Source organism: Lycium barbarum, chromosome 7 (genome assembly GCF_019175385.1).
Source record: "Lycium barbarum isolate Lr01 chromosome 7, ASM1917538v2, whole genome shotgun sequence".
In the NCBI taxonomy this organism is placed as follows: Eukaryota; Viridiplantae; Streptophyta; class Magnoliopsida; order Solanales; family Solanaceae; genus Lycium; species Lycium barbarum.
In genome coordinates this window covers 77,539,209-77,554,796 of record NC_083343.1, presented here as the reverse complement: position 1 = coordinate 77,554,796, position 15,588 = coordinate 77,539,209, and positions in this window count along the sequence as shown.

The window sequence follows — 15,588 nt, the reverse complement described above, 5'->3', positions numbered from 1 at the left end:
GGTCACATACTGTCACCGTACAGTCCCTATAAATTCGTCTTGCGATAACAGGCTCCCCTACTGGGGTAGAATGTTACACCTCGCACTTTCAGAGCATGAGAATGCCAAGTATTTAGCCGTATTAATAGAGTATCAGAGACGTCCCGTGAAGTTTTGAGAGGTACAAGCCATGGGAAGTACGTAACAATGAAGTAAAGGATGAATTATGATCTCGTAAGTGGTAACCGGGAAGGACAACCTTGGAACCAAAGGACATGAACCTTATCAAGTATAATTAAGGCTTAAGTGACTAAAACGCCCCTGAACTTGGCACGTTTTGCCACATCAGTCCCCAAACTATTGATGGACTTCAAGACACCCCTGAACTTGACTAAATGGGTTTTATTACACCCCTGAGCTCATGACCCGGAGTGAGTGCAGTCACTCGTGGGTCCAGCTGTAAAATAAGGCTTATGCGGCCTCCACGTGTAAAATATTAATGCCACATGGCATTTTCATCCTATGTGTCCTTCACATAAATAAATTGTTTTGAAAAAAAATGTAAAACTGATTTTTTTTTTTTAAATCTGGAACAATGAAATATTTAATTTAAATCTAGAAAATTTGATTAAAAAAAACTATATTTTTAATTAAAATATCTTTAAAATGATTTTTTTTAAATGAAAACTTGATATTTTCTTAAAAGTGTCCTAAAAAATCCAGATTTTCATGATTCTTGTTATATCCCGCATTTTTTGCGTATTTGGATAATTTAAGGTAATGGTGGAAGGTCAAGAGCAAGACTATAGTTTTGATCTTGATTGGCATACAAGTTGTTTATGAAAATTTTGAAGTGGGAATATTAAGAAAATTCAAGGGCATAAAGGAAAATTCGCAATATGAATCGTGGAAATATGGAGGAAGGCGAGGGGTAAATTTGGAATTTAAAAAAAAATAATAAGAATTCATGAGTTACAAGACCAAGAGAGCTAAATATGGGCTTGGAATTAAAAAGGGGCCACTTGGGCCATCCTCATGGATGGGCTAGGCCCAACTAAAGCTTAAGGGGTCAAAAATAAAAAGGATGACCAAGTCATCTTTTCCACTTCAACTTCTAGAAATTTCAAGAGCCTAAGAACACTAGAGAAGAAGGAGAAAACAAATCTCCAAGGCCATTTTCGGCCAAGTTCAAGACCCAAAAATCATTTTCTACCAATTGAAGGGTCCTAAACAAAGTAGAGTGGTCATTGAAGTAAGAAAAACACATATTCATACAAGTTGTGAATTCTAGCTAAGTGGAGGATTAAAGGAACAAGGTAAGAATTCATCCTTCCTTATATGTTATGAATGTTTATGGATGTTTATGCATGTGGTAGTGTACAAAAATGGATGAAATTCATAAGGAAAAATAATATGGTGGTGTGGCCGTGAGGTAGCATGTGTGGGTGTAGAAATTATGTTTTAATTATTTTATCTAGTAATTGGTTGTTATTGTTGTGAATGTTATGTTGATAATGGAAGTTGAATGATTTTGGAGAGGTTGTAGTTGTATATGCATGATGTATAGCCATGTATATTTGGTGAATCATGAAGGAATGTGAGCAAGTTTTATTTGATATGTTGGTTGTTGTGTTGTGGATTTTATATTGCAAATAAAAGCCTAATGAGCTTAGTGAAGTATTAGTAGTTGGAGGCTTGTCTTGGAAGATTATGTAAATTGAATATTATGTTCTTACATGTATGGAAGATAATGATATTAGTATGGTGTTGTTGGAATATACGTTATAAGGTTGTTATTGTTTTTATTGGAGTTGGAAGGCTTGGAAAGAAGTAGTAAATTGATTAAGTTGTTATAATGTATCTTGGATTGAATATGGAAATTGTTAGTGTGGTTGTTGAAATTATGTTGATAGTTTGGCCGGGTTGAATTCCCGGGATTGTTGTTGATTGAAATTGGCCAAGTTGAACTTGGTGGGATGGTGTATTTATAGGGGAAGTGCTGCCAAAATTTTGGTAGACAAATGTTACTTCGAGATTCCAATTCAAAAATGCTCTAATCAAAGTTTGGTAAATGTGACCAATTTGTAGATTTTGGCGGATTTGCAACTTGAATTCGGAATAGTATAAGGAGTGAAAAGAGGTATGTAAGGCTTCACCCTTCCTTCTATGGCATGTCTTAGCTGTAATAAGTTGGGTACGAGCCTCGGGGGCAACCCTATTCCCCGGAATCCGCACCTAAAGTTTTCTCTTTTTCCTTCAGTAGAATTGAACTAGAAAGTGTGCAAATGTTGAAAGGACCTCCTAAACCCCTAGAACTTGTATAAATGGGACCCGATTACCCTAATACCCTTACAAGTAACGCCATGACATGTAACATATGCAAATAGTATACGCTACCTCATCCGGCCCGAGGTGGGCCCGTTACTCTCGAATTTTCCTTATAGTCTTGTTGGACTTACTAGAAGTTGAATCCAAGGGAATCCTTTGATCCCGATTTCGTTACCAAATGATAAGTACTATAATTACTCTAACGAGGAGACTTCCATGATGATAATGATAACAATGATGCTAGACGAGGGGATATGCCTATGATAAGTACTACCGGAACGATTCTATGACTAAGATTCCTAAGCTAAGTATTCTATGTGAATATGAAAGTGATAAACTAATTTTTGAATCTTATTTATATTCCTTAGCTATGACATTATTTTCTAAGGGTTTCAAAGCCTATGAACTGACATCTATGATGCCCCCGATTTCATTCTACGTTTACTTTAATATTATTCTCCGTTGATAGTCTCACCTTAAAATACTCGTCCCTTCAAGGCGAGACGAAGCGATCACGAGTATTCCATAGTGTAATCGGAGGACACCGACCTTACGGCACTCCGATGGCTATATGATTTTTCTTTGGGCTCCCTTGCATGCTTATATGAATATGTATATAAAACAGGTATATGTATATAAGATATGAATATGTATATAAAACATGTATATGTATACAAGCTATGTATATGAATATAACGACATGTATATGTATATAAGATATGTATATGACCCTGGGATGGGAGGAAGGGATATATGGGGGAATGGGAAGGGAAACATGTTTCATTGCCACCTGATCAGCTGGCTTATCATCCCGGAGGCGGGGTGCCCGGACGCGGGATATATGGGTGAGCTGGTGTATATCGGCGCTATGTGGGTGAGCCAACATTGCTCGGCGCTATGATATGACCTACCATGTCATGACCAGACATGCTATGATACGATATGCTATGACATGCTATGATATTACAAGCTATGCTATGATATGACAAGCTATGCTATGATATGATAAGCTATGCTATGATACGATAATCTATGCTATGACGTGATACACTATGACACGCTATGCTATGACATGGACATGATATAACACGATACGACATGCTGTAGTAAGATATGATATTACATGATACAATACGCTATAATAAGACACGATAGGACACGACCTGATAAACCACGATAAGATATGGTAGGGCACGATAGAAAATGATACGGTAAGATACGACATAATATAAGTTCTATTTTCTACGTTCATGGAAGAGAATCGTTTTTTTTAAGGAAAAGACAAGCCATGCATGATAGCCGCCCAAAAAAAAGGGGCCTCCTATGTACAAGTTACTTTCTTGTCTCATTATATGTCCTATGACTCCATGATATTATTGATCATACTCTATGTTACTGCTTGTATTATCTTCCATGCCTTACATACTCGGTACGCTATTCGTACTGACGTCCCTTCTTGTGGACGCTGCGTTTCATGCCGCGCAGGTCAGCAGACAGGTGGATTTGATCCCTAGAAGCTCTACCAGCCGCCCTTGACAGAGCTCCAGTTGTTCCGGAGCCTCACTTCCTTGGTACTATTTTGTGTATATATATTCGGGCACGACAGTACTCGGCCATTCTTATGTATATGTGTACTATGTCTAGAGGCTCGTATACAGATATGTACAATTAGATGTTTTGTACTGTTAATAGTCCTCGTCATGTATAACGTGCTAGCAAGGTTTATTAGCCTATGTTTATAATTATGCTACTGATGTTAATGTTAAGCAACAAGAAACAAAAATACGGTGATGTTCATACGGCCCACTCAGTAATAAGAATATGATACGAGATAAGGGGTGCTCGGTATAAGTATCGGGTACTCGTCACGGCCCCTAGTTGGGTCGTGACAATTCTTTTAAGACATTTGTTTAAAAAAAAAAACTGGCAAAACTGATTTTTTTTTAAAATGTAGAAAACCCATTTTTTAAAAAAAAATAATTCCGGAAAATTAGATTATTTTTTAAATCTAGAAAAAAATTATCAGTTTTCCACTTTATTCATAAAAAAATCAGTATCCCAGATTTTAAAAAAGTCGAGGTTTTTAATCAAAAATTCAATTTTTCAGATTCTTTTTTAGAAAAATGGATTTATTTAGTTTTCCAAATTTTTTAAAAGTCCAGGTTTTTTTATTAAAACAAAATAAAATTTCCAGATTTTTTTTTTAAAATAACGGGTTTCTCAGTTTTCAAGATTTAAAATGTTCCAGATTTTTTAATAAAAAATTCAGTCCAGATTTATTTTTAAAAAATGGGTTTTCAACATTTAAAAAAATAGTTTTTACTGATTTTTAAAATTTATACTTTTTTATGAATTTTCCAAAATTCATTTTTCTTTTCTTTTAAAAAAAACTGACGTGGCACCTCTCACGTGCCTGTTGACGTGTGACTACACTTGCTATGCCACGTGGCAGCTCGGGGATGAATTAAAACCCATTTTGCCAAGTTTACGGGTGTCTTGAAGTGCAACAATAGTTTGGGGACTAAAGTTGCAATTCGTGCAAAATTTGGGGGCGTTTTAGTCACTTAAGCCTATAATTAATGATAAATATCATGTATGACAATTTTTGGAAGATTCCGGGATCAAGCAAATCGAAGAAAATAAGTTTGTCAAAAATTTAGAAAAATTTGGCAGAATTTTGGATAGAACTTTTGGGTCAACTTTAGAGAGGTTTATCTCCTGGGATATCAGGAGTTTTGAGGTGTTTCAAGAGCTTAAAATGAAGTTCATCGAGTGCAGTTTCCAACGCAACAAACCGTTTGTCAATACGACATCGGAGTAGGGTGTTATGGGCATTTTAAAACGGACTGCCAGAAGCCTGCGGAAATTCAAGAAACTACTTAAAAAGCCCACCAATTTCGGCACATTAGCCCAAACCGAATTGAACTACTATATATACCCCCTTAAGTCACCTAAACCACCTCAGTTTTCACCATTTATCATCTCCATACTTCTCTAGAAGCTCCCACAACATTGATCCAATATTCTTACACCAAGATAGAGTAAATTTAGGAGTTTCTACATTAAATTAAGCTCAGGTTTGTAAGATTAACAATGAATCTTGATGAATCAAAGAAAGGCCACGACTTTGGGGCTCATATTTTCACCCAAAACGAACCTTCTAGACCCTATTAGTTCTCTCCAACACTCCAAACCATTCTAAATCAAATCAAGAGAAGATCAAGCCATAAAATCCTTAACTAGTTCATGGAAGGAACTTGTTCGTACTTCTAATTGAAGTTGTGGTTGATAAGCTTTAGGGTGAATTGTGTGAGGTGAAGTTCTTCAAGTTATAAGGTATGTTTTTAATCTTGAGTTTGATATTAAGTAGTTTCTTTGAGGATTTTAATGGTTTAAAGTAAGGTAAAACATGGCATAAAGATTGTAGATAGATATGTTTTTGTTGTTGGCTTATGGACTGATTTTCGAAGGAAGTTTCGGACGGATTTGTATACATTTGTCATGTAGTATCTTGATTACATTATGGTTGATGTTGTTAATGATATTTGGGAGTTGTTTTGGAATTTGGAGGAAGTAGATAATACAGGGGAGATGCTGCCCAAATTTCGGTAGATTCTGAGAGGATTTAATTTGAAGGCTTAAGACAAGCATATGACGATAAGCCTAACAGTAGTATGAATTTTCTTGGATCTAGATTTACAAGCTTGGAAGGATCAGCTATATGTAGTAAAGAGACCTAAAAGGTATGTTAAGGCTTTCCCTTTCTTTCTAAAGGCATGATTCTTTTCTTATGAATCCACACATGCTTTCCATAACATATTGATTCCCAAAAAACTAGAAGTTCATGATTCTAAAAGTTCTTATGATGCCAAATATAGATGTCTTCTATGATGATAATGATAATGGTGATGATCCCAGTTTTGGGGATTCTAAAGCTTATGGATTTAATGCTATTATGAGATAATTGAGCTTATTTCATGATTTTCTTAATTTTATTCATTATTGTTGATCTCACCTCATAATACTTGTTCCTTCGAGGTGAGATATAGCAATGATGACTATTCCATTTCTAATGCTATCCAAGTTCATCATTCTTGATACTCTCATGACACTATTGATCCCATTCTACGATAGTTGATCCTCTAAGGAAAGATATACTGATAATGATAGTGATGATGATGATGTGCTTTTATTTATATACCAAAATTACCGAGTCCTATTATGGCCGGGTATCGATATTACCGAGTCCTGTTATGGCCGGGTACCAACATTACAGAGTCCTACTATGGCCGGGTACCGATATTACCGAGTCCTATTAAGGCCGGGTACCGATATTACTAAGCCTTACTATGGTCGGGTACGAATATTGTATTGGTATGTAGGTGCATATAGGCAATGTTTCTTATAGAAAAAGGTTAAGTAAGCATGACGAATGACTTAAAAGGTATCATGAGGTATAAACGGTTCTTTTATCTTACGCTATTTGTCACGACTCGACTAGGGGCCATGATGGGTACCCGGGGCTAACCACCGAGCACCGCTCATTCTATTACTCATCAAGTGTTCCTTTACTAATCTTAAGCTCATAATCATAGGAAAACCATTTTTCATTTGGAAACATAATTACCTTTACATACATAGGCCCTTCGGGTATCAAAACAATATACATACAATAATAACATCGTGAGACCATGCTACCCACACATACGTATCTACGAGCCTCTACTAGAATACTAGACATATGGACGGGATAGGACCCCGTCGTGCCCAAAACATATATGTACACTAAACAGTAAATCAATGGCACCTCCGGAATAATGGAGTGCTCTCAAAAGTCTGCTTATCGGCTTCTATAAATCTGGGTCGCCTCCCTGTCTACCTGTGGGCATGAACACAGCGTCCAAAGAAAACGGACGTCAGTACGAATATTGTACTGAGTATGTAAGGCGTGAATGAAATGAACATAATAGAGAAGTCATAAGACATAAGATGTAGATATAACTTGCGTAACTTTTAAGGGTGGATGCCCTTCATGCCTATACCATACATATAAACATAGTACATGTATCATCATAGTGCATACATCATCGTATCATATATATGTATCTTATTACCGTATCTGCGCATACACATTAAACATTATCCGTATTCGGCCACGTAGTGGCTCGACAATATCACATACATGTCCTTCGGGCTTTTCATACATTTGAATACATAGTAGTGTCATACCCGACCATATAGGTTCGGTGTCTTACGTACCCAGCTACAATAAATCTTGGTGTTATGCGTACCTGGCCCTACCAAGGCTCAATGTTGTCCGTACCTGGCCCTACCAAGGCTCAGTGGCATCTGTACCTGGCCCTACCATGGCTCAGTGGTATCCGTACCTAACTGCAGTGGTGCGTGCACATTATATATATATATATATATATATATATATATATATATATGTATCTAGGCTTAAACTTATCATCATTATTATTATCATGCTCGGAACTTATGTCTTTTCTTTCCGATACGTAGGAAAATCATTGAAAGATAGGAGGATTCAAAGCATAGGAATCATGCCTTAGAAAGAAGGGACTAGCCTTACATACCTCTTTCGTTTAACAATTCCATCGCTTGATTGTTCTCCTTCAATGCTCACGTTTGTACCTTCAAAAGAATTCGCATTAACATTAGCTAATCGATTATATGAATGTGCTTACTAAAGCTTGAGAAAATTGGGCGGCATTTCCTTTGTTTCTACTACTTTCTCCATATCTTATATCAACTCCCAAACGTCAATAATAACATTCATAATATCGCCATCAATAACTTTTGTCAAATTCATCATTACCAAATCCCCACAATTTCCTCTCAAGGTCATTCATAATCATGACCATAATACAACATTACATTCATTCTCACCTAATATTTCTCTCATGCTCTTAACATCATTCATAACGTAATTACAATCACAATATATAAAGAATCTTGATTCGTATTAATCTACTACTCACAATTGCCACTAATCTCATAGTTCGTAACCCATTTTCCATCTTCTTCCATAATCCAAGTCCCTCAACCCCCCAATACATTAAACAACATGGAATGATCATAAAACATACCTTTGATAGTATGAGAATGAGCTTTAGGTGGAAACACTTCACTTGAGAAAAACCCTAGTTCCACTTCTAAAGAGATTTCTTATCTTGGATGAACCCTAGTGAGTTTCTTGCACTTGATTCTCTTGGATTTATGCTATGAACCTTTGATTTGTCTTGAATTTGTGTTAATGAAATATTTAGAACTCTCTATAACTCTTGAGAGAGATGAAGAATTGGAAAGAATGAGAAAATTAAAGTGGGAACATGTATTTATACTTGCAAATTAATCAGTCCGTCGGGCATTATACGGAGCACTTATACGGTCCATATAACATTGTACGGTCCGTATAAGTGTCCGTGGTTCACCACCATGGAAGGAATTCTTCCTGTTGGGTTATACGGACCCTTATACGGTCCGTATAAAATTCCACGGTCCGTGTAAGGTGGTCGTGTAACTCACAGCTTTTTCGGAGTTGTCCTCGTCGTTTCGTTTGATCTCCAATCCTTATGGAACCTCCGTGACACTTGTTTAACACTTCATTACCAATCTAAGGGACATTATAACTCTTTTCCAAAATTTCATTAAGCCATCATTAATTCGATACTCGTAATTCTTGCCCAACACACAACATATACCTCTCTTTCCTTAACAACTTTCGTCTCCTACCTCAAATGTCTTTGAAATCTCATTTCGAATCATCAAATATTATTTCTTACTTATCAAAACATAGTATAAGTTGTGCCCTTTGTCAGTCTATTCACTGTTCATGAACTAAATTTTTTTCGAGTTGTAACATTTTTCCCCCTTTGGGAACATTCGTCCTCGAATGTTAAGCTATCCAGGATTTTACGAAAATTTTGCCATGTATTTTCCTTCAACTGACCCAGAGTATCATGACCACACTATCCGTTTTTACCTCTTACTCCTCTTTTGAGTACCCACTTGGTTTCATTGGCGACGTGTAAATACTTACAAGTTACATAATCGTTCTTGCGTGATTCGTGTACATACATATCTATACATAAACAAGTATCCACATCCGTATACATATTCGTGTCCATATGCATATCCATAGCATACCCGACCTTGAAGGGTCGGTGGTTTTCGCATATCCGACCACGACACGGCTCGGTGTCATTCGTACCAAAACTCTTTTGTCAATCTGTTGTAACTTATCTCGACATGCTCTCTTCCTTCCTTTATTTTTCCCTTGATTATCATATCTTATGTTCTTCTATAGAAAACCTTAGGTCCCTTTCTTAATTGTTGCTTATAAATCGCAATATCATTAACAACGACTCTACCATTAGTGCCTTTGCCTCTATTCTAATATAGCATCGCTATATTTTACAATATCTCTTGAGTTATTTGCTCTCAATGTCACGTGGTTCAAGGTCTTCACAAATGGTTTCCAGTACAGTCTCCGATGCTCGCTCAATTCGTGTTCGTTTATTTACTAGTCATTCGACTCATTTCTGCGCGACTCCCACTCTTTGTTTTAAAGTCTATATCTGTCACATCTTAGGGTCCCTTGTTTCAATCTCTACACTCGTATTCTCTTTACTCACTTCCCCCCTTTAAGGGTTTTACTTGTACCATTCTCAAATCCGTTGCCTCACTTTTCAAATCTTGAATTCAGATATCCCTTACTATACTACATCTTATTCATGCAGTTTTTCATAATTTATAGATACGATAATTCATGTGTGAAGTCTTAACATACTTATCTTGTAGCTTTGTAATAAATTAATACAACCGACATAGCAATCCGAACAAGAATGTATTTTACTTAGCTCGTCTAGTAGTTATGAGTCAGTGTCTAAATCCGCTCCAATTAACAACTTTTTGCCCCATAGGGATGCTCTACAATAGTAGTATGTCTAGTTATCCATACCATCCATATAATGTCACTTGCCCTCTTCTTCGGTGCTCAAAGTTCACTTGCAACGTCACCTTTATTTTCCAGGGCCTAAGTCTCATGCACAACTAATACCCCTTATGCCTCACACTCTTTTACTCTTGTGTTGCACTTAACATTGGTTTCAAAACCAATCATAATCATATTGTATTTGTCGTTGATGATAGCTTTACTCTATCGCTTTATTGTCGTACGGTAAACTCATAACTCATGGCCACCTTTTTCTTTTCAACTCATTACTTCATATGCTTTACTCGTTTTGACTTGGTATAGGATATTCGTAGGAGATGCATCTTCCTTTAATCATAACACGATGACTTCTCAAGCACGCGTACTTCGTATATTTCCTTTTCTCTCTATATCCGTACTTATTCCTTTACATTCTTTCCTTCTCAATTTATTTTATTACCTCCTTTTTTGTAATCAATCTTTTATTCCTCGCACAAGGAATCCTATTCTTAACTCAGTACCGCTTTATCCTTTAGAATATATTACCTATTTACAATCCGTTCTTGGCTTCCAAAACTTATTTTGTTCATTCTGATCATCCTCTCTCATCCTTATTATGCCTATTCTTCTCCTAACAATCGTTCTATTTTGTTATTCATCTTCCCGTAGTCTTGGTCTTTTACATCCAGCTAAAGATATCACTCATGCTCTCGATTATACAAATCACAAACTACTACTACTTTGCCATATCACATTTCTCTGATTTCTTTTTCAAGTTTGCTTGCTATCATTTCTGTCACTGCGAAACCTCTATGCTGGATTTTTCTAACAAGGTCTTATAAGCTTTCCTATCTACTGCCCCATGGCTCGCTTGCAGGTTTCACACTTGCACTCATTCTTTATTCATATAGAACAGGTCACATCTTGATTCATTTCCTCACTATCCTTTACTTACATTGTATTACAGTTCTTGCCACGCTCTCATTATATCTTGATCATAATCAACACTATCGAGTGCCACTTCTTTACCTCATTCGCAAGCCCGCTCGTAAAATAAAATAAACCTTGTGAAGTAAGCATACTCAACCTGCTACTCTTTCTAATCAGCCCTATCACACTTACCATATAAGTCATCTTATCGAGGTATCTTCATTCGTTATACCCCTTCATACTTCGTTCCCCTATCTCAGTCATGTTATTACTCTATTTGCTCATAGACTTGTCGTATCTTACACTCACCGTTACTGTCAATTCAACAACATTTAGCTTGTCTCTTGTAATCGTCAATGATACTCCTAACTTGATCTCGTCCTGCCATTACTTTTTGCACAACATCTTTTCCCGTTAGGACATATTACTAGTTTACATCCTATCTCCTTTAAACTCTAGGAAAATTTCGGCAGAGTTTCCTCTATATTTCATACTATCCCAAAACCTGCATGCAGCAAATACCAACAACGCCTCACAGGGCCAATATATATGTACGACATAACTCAGCCACACAGGGCTCCCACTTTCAAGTAAAAGCACAAAGATGTCGAAACTTACCTCATATATCACACTTCGAGATGTACCTGATCCTTTAGCTATCTGCCCTGTTACACCTTCCTACTTACTTTCCCCTTTCGTTCTTCAGCTTTACATCTCGATCATACCTCAATATCCTTACTTTACTCGACACAGATCGTTCGTACCATTGCTTACCTTTGTATTAATTTATTCAATTTGCTTCATTCACAAACTTATGACTAAAATTATCATTAAGAGATACATTTAAGCAATTCCTCTGTCATATGAACACTGGCTTACCTCTATGACAACCAATCCATTAACATATGAATATGTACCCTGATAACGTAGTCTCAATCAAGTGACTTACCTCTGTAACTTCAACATCATCAATCACTTTCTTCGGTTAATACCGTTCTTCTGCTGCAATCAGGGGTTAGTATAAGGAATCTCATTTCCTATGGCTTAGCTCTATCGCACGATCTTAGAGATGAAAGCAGAGTAACCATCCTAAATGCCCTGTAGCCTCTTGTTTATAGATGTGGCGCGCAACACACCATAAAAAAGACTCTACTAGACACGGCTCGTAGACACGTCGTAGGACTGAACTGCTCTGATACCACTTTTGTCACGACCCGACTAGGGGCCATGACGGGTAGTCGGGGCTAACAACCGAGCACCGCTCATTCTATCACTCATCATACTCATCAAGTGTTCATTCACTAATCTTAAGCTCATAATCATAGGAAAACCGTTTTTCATTTGGAAACATAATTACCTTTACATACATAAGCCCTTCGGCTATCAAAATAATATACATACAATAATAACATCGTGAGACCATGCTACCCACACATACATATCTACGATCCTCTACTAGAATACTAGATATATGGATGGGACAGGACCCCATTGTGCCCAAAACATATATGTACACTAAACAGTAAATCAATGGCACCTCCGGAATAATAGAGTGCTCTCAAAAGTCTGCTTATGGGCTTCTATAAATCTAGGTTTCCTCCCTGTCTACATGTGGGCATGAACACCGCGTCCAAAGAAAACGGAAGTCAGTACGAATATTGTACTGAGTATGTAAGGCATGAATGAAATGAGCATAATAGAAAAGTCATAAGACATAAGATATAGATATAACCTGCGTAACATTTAAGGGTGGATGACTTTCATGCCTATATCATATATATAATTATAGTACATGTATCATCATAGCGTATACATAATAGTATCATATATATATGTATCTTATTATCGAATGTACGCAAACACATTAAACCTTATCCGTATTCGGCCACGTAGTGGCCTGACAATATCACATACATGTCCTTCGGGCTTTTCAGACATTTGAATACATAGTAGTATCATACCCGACCATATAGGTTCGGTGTCTTACGTACCCAGCTACAATAAAGCTTGGTGTTATGCGTACCTGGCCCTACCAAGGCTCAGTGTTGTCCGTACCTAGCCCTACCAAGGCTCAGTGGCATCCATACCTGGCCCTACCAAGGCTCAGTGGTATCCGTACCTGGCCCTACCAAGGCTCAGTGGTATCCGTACCTGTTATAACCCGTATTTTTATACGTCAAATTGTTCGCAGGCTAATTGACTTAAGTTAAAGATGGGGTTATTTTCGGACATGAAATAGGAACTTCTAATTTTCAATTTTAATTAGTACACAAATTGTTTATAAATTTTATTTAATGTAGAAATATTATTGGAAATTAGGGACTAAGTAATTGTGATTAGATTATTAAGTAAGGATTAATGATTTATTAAAATTAATTAATTCGATTAATAGAAGTAGGCCCCACCCGTTTTTAGCAAAAAAAATATATATAAAAAAATGAAATAAAAGAATACATAATTAATTGAAATAGCATAAATAATGAGTCATATGGGGGGGGGGGTACGTGTTCAATGTAGAGACACCATATATGAGTTAGGTTAATGATCAACTTAAGCATTCATTCTAATTTGCAAGCTTGAAAAAGAAAAGAAAGGCATGGCCATGGCTGCCATACTCTCGGCCAGCCATGGTCCTTACAAAAAAAAACTTTTGTTCTTGTTAAATTAATTCTAAAGTGATTTTCAAGTTCAAGAAGGTAATAGCAACATTGGATATTGAATTGAGGAAGAAGAAATTGTGAAATTGGAGCAATTAAGTGTAGAAATTCCTCCGAGAAAATTAAGGTAAGATTTTCTTGTTTTGTAGTATGATTGTATTAATGGTGTTGTAATGGAAAGATTAAAATTGGATTGGATGAAATTGGAAGTACGAAATTGCATGAAATAGTTGTTATCCGAAATTGTGGGTTGAAAAGGATTAAAAAGGGTTATTGGTTGTTAGAGTTGTTTATGGGCGGAAATTGTAAGGATTCTATATGAATATTGCTATTACTGTCATTGTTGGTATTTCTGTGATAACAGGAGGATAATTGGATGTTCGGGTTAGGCGAATATATAGGGGAAATGCTGCCCGATTTCCGTTAAGTCCTTAACTAATGAAAACCCTAAACGAGAAAGTATAAGTTAAAGAATGAGTCCTATAAGCGATGGGCTACGGAGTTACGAACTAGAAAGTATAGTTACTAACGATAGCGTTACTTTTATATTAAATAGGCTAAAGAGGCGACGAAGCGAACGGGTTTGCGATTAATCGTTAACAGGTATGTAAAGCTGTACCTTCTTTCTTTTGGCATGTCTTAGATTTAAGTGATGAATGATATGAGCTTTGGGGTAATCCTATTCATAAGTCTTGAGTGTGATTCATGATTCTTATTCACTTCTTGATGTTAGAAGATTTAAGTGATTGAGCTTCCCTCTTCAGTTTTCTATACGTTGGATAATAGTCGATATATATAAGCTCTTATTCCTAGAAACTCTACGATAACTGATGTCCTTGACTTCTATAAGCTGTTTCATACTATATTGACATATGTCTATGGTTCCTAAGGCTCTTTTGATATTATTTATGATGACGTTCGAGGAATATTTGATATGATTATCACTATTGATACTCAGGTGTAAATCCCTTCTTCTTATTCTGTTTGAGTTTTGATAATGTTTTAAATTGTATATGGTTGCTCACTACTCTGCTCGTGCATGCCTCAATATGTCTTTCACCGAGTCCCAGGCCGGGTATGTTATCGTGCACAGTTTCACTGCATTGTTCACCGAGTCCCTCACTAGAGGGCCGGGTACGGTATATATATGATGATATGATGATATGATGATATGTTATGGCGGCCAGGAGGTCATATGATGACTTTATTCACCGAGTCCCATAATGAGCCAGGTATGATATATGATATTGACATGCATGATTTATGTTTCAAAAGACAAGTGTTTTGGTATTCTGGATGTTATACTTGTCTCCTGCACTCCATATTTCAGTTATGATCCTTTTTACTGCATTTCATGCTTTATATACTCAGTACATAATCCGTACTGACCCCCTATATTCGGGGGGGGGGGGTGCGTTTCATGCCCGTAGGTACAGATAGTCGGCTTGGTGACCCTTCAGCATAGGACTTCTACTCAGCTGTCTTTGTGGGTTCCGTTGTTCTGGAGTCTAGACTTTTGGTACAGATCTTATGATATATATACGTACGTTTATCCAGGGGTACGACGGGGCCCTGTCCCGTCATATTTCACTGTTGATACTCTTAGAGGTCTGTAGACATGTGTGTGGGTTGTGTATAAAGTTCTTTTTAGCTGTGTCTATCCGATGGGCTATGATATGATGTCCGTCTGTAGTGGCAGCCTTGTCGGCTTGCATATGACATGATGGTGATGTGTAG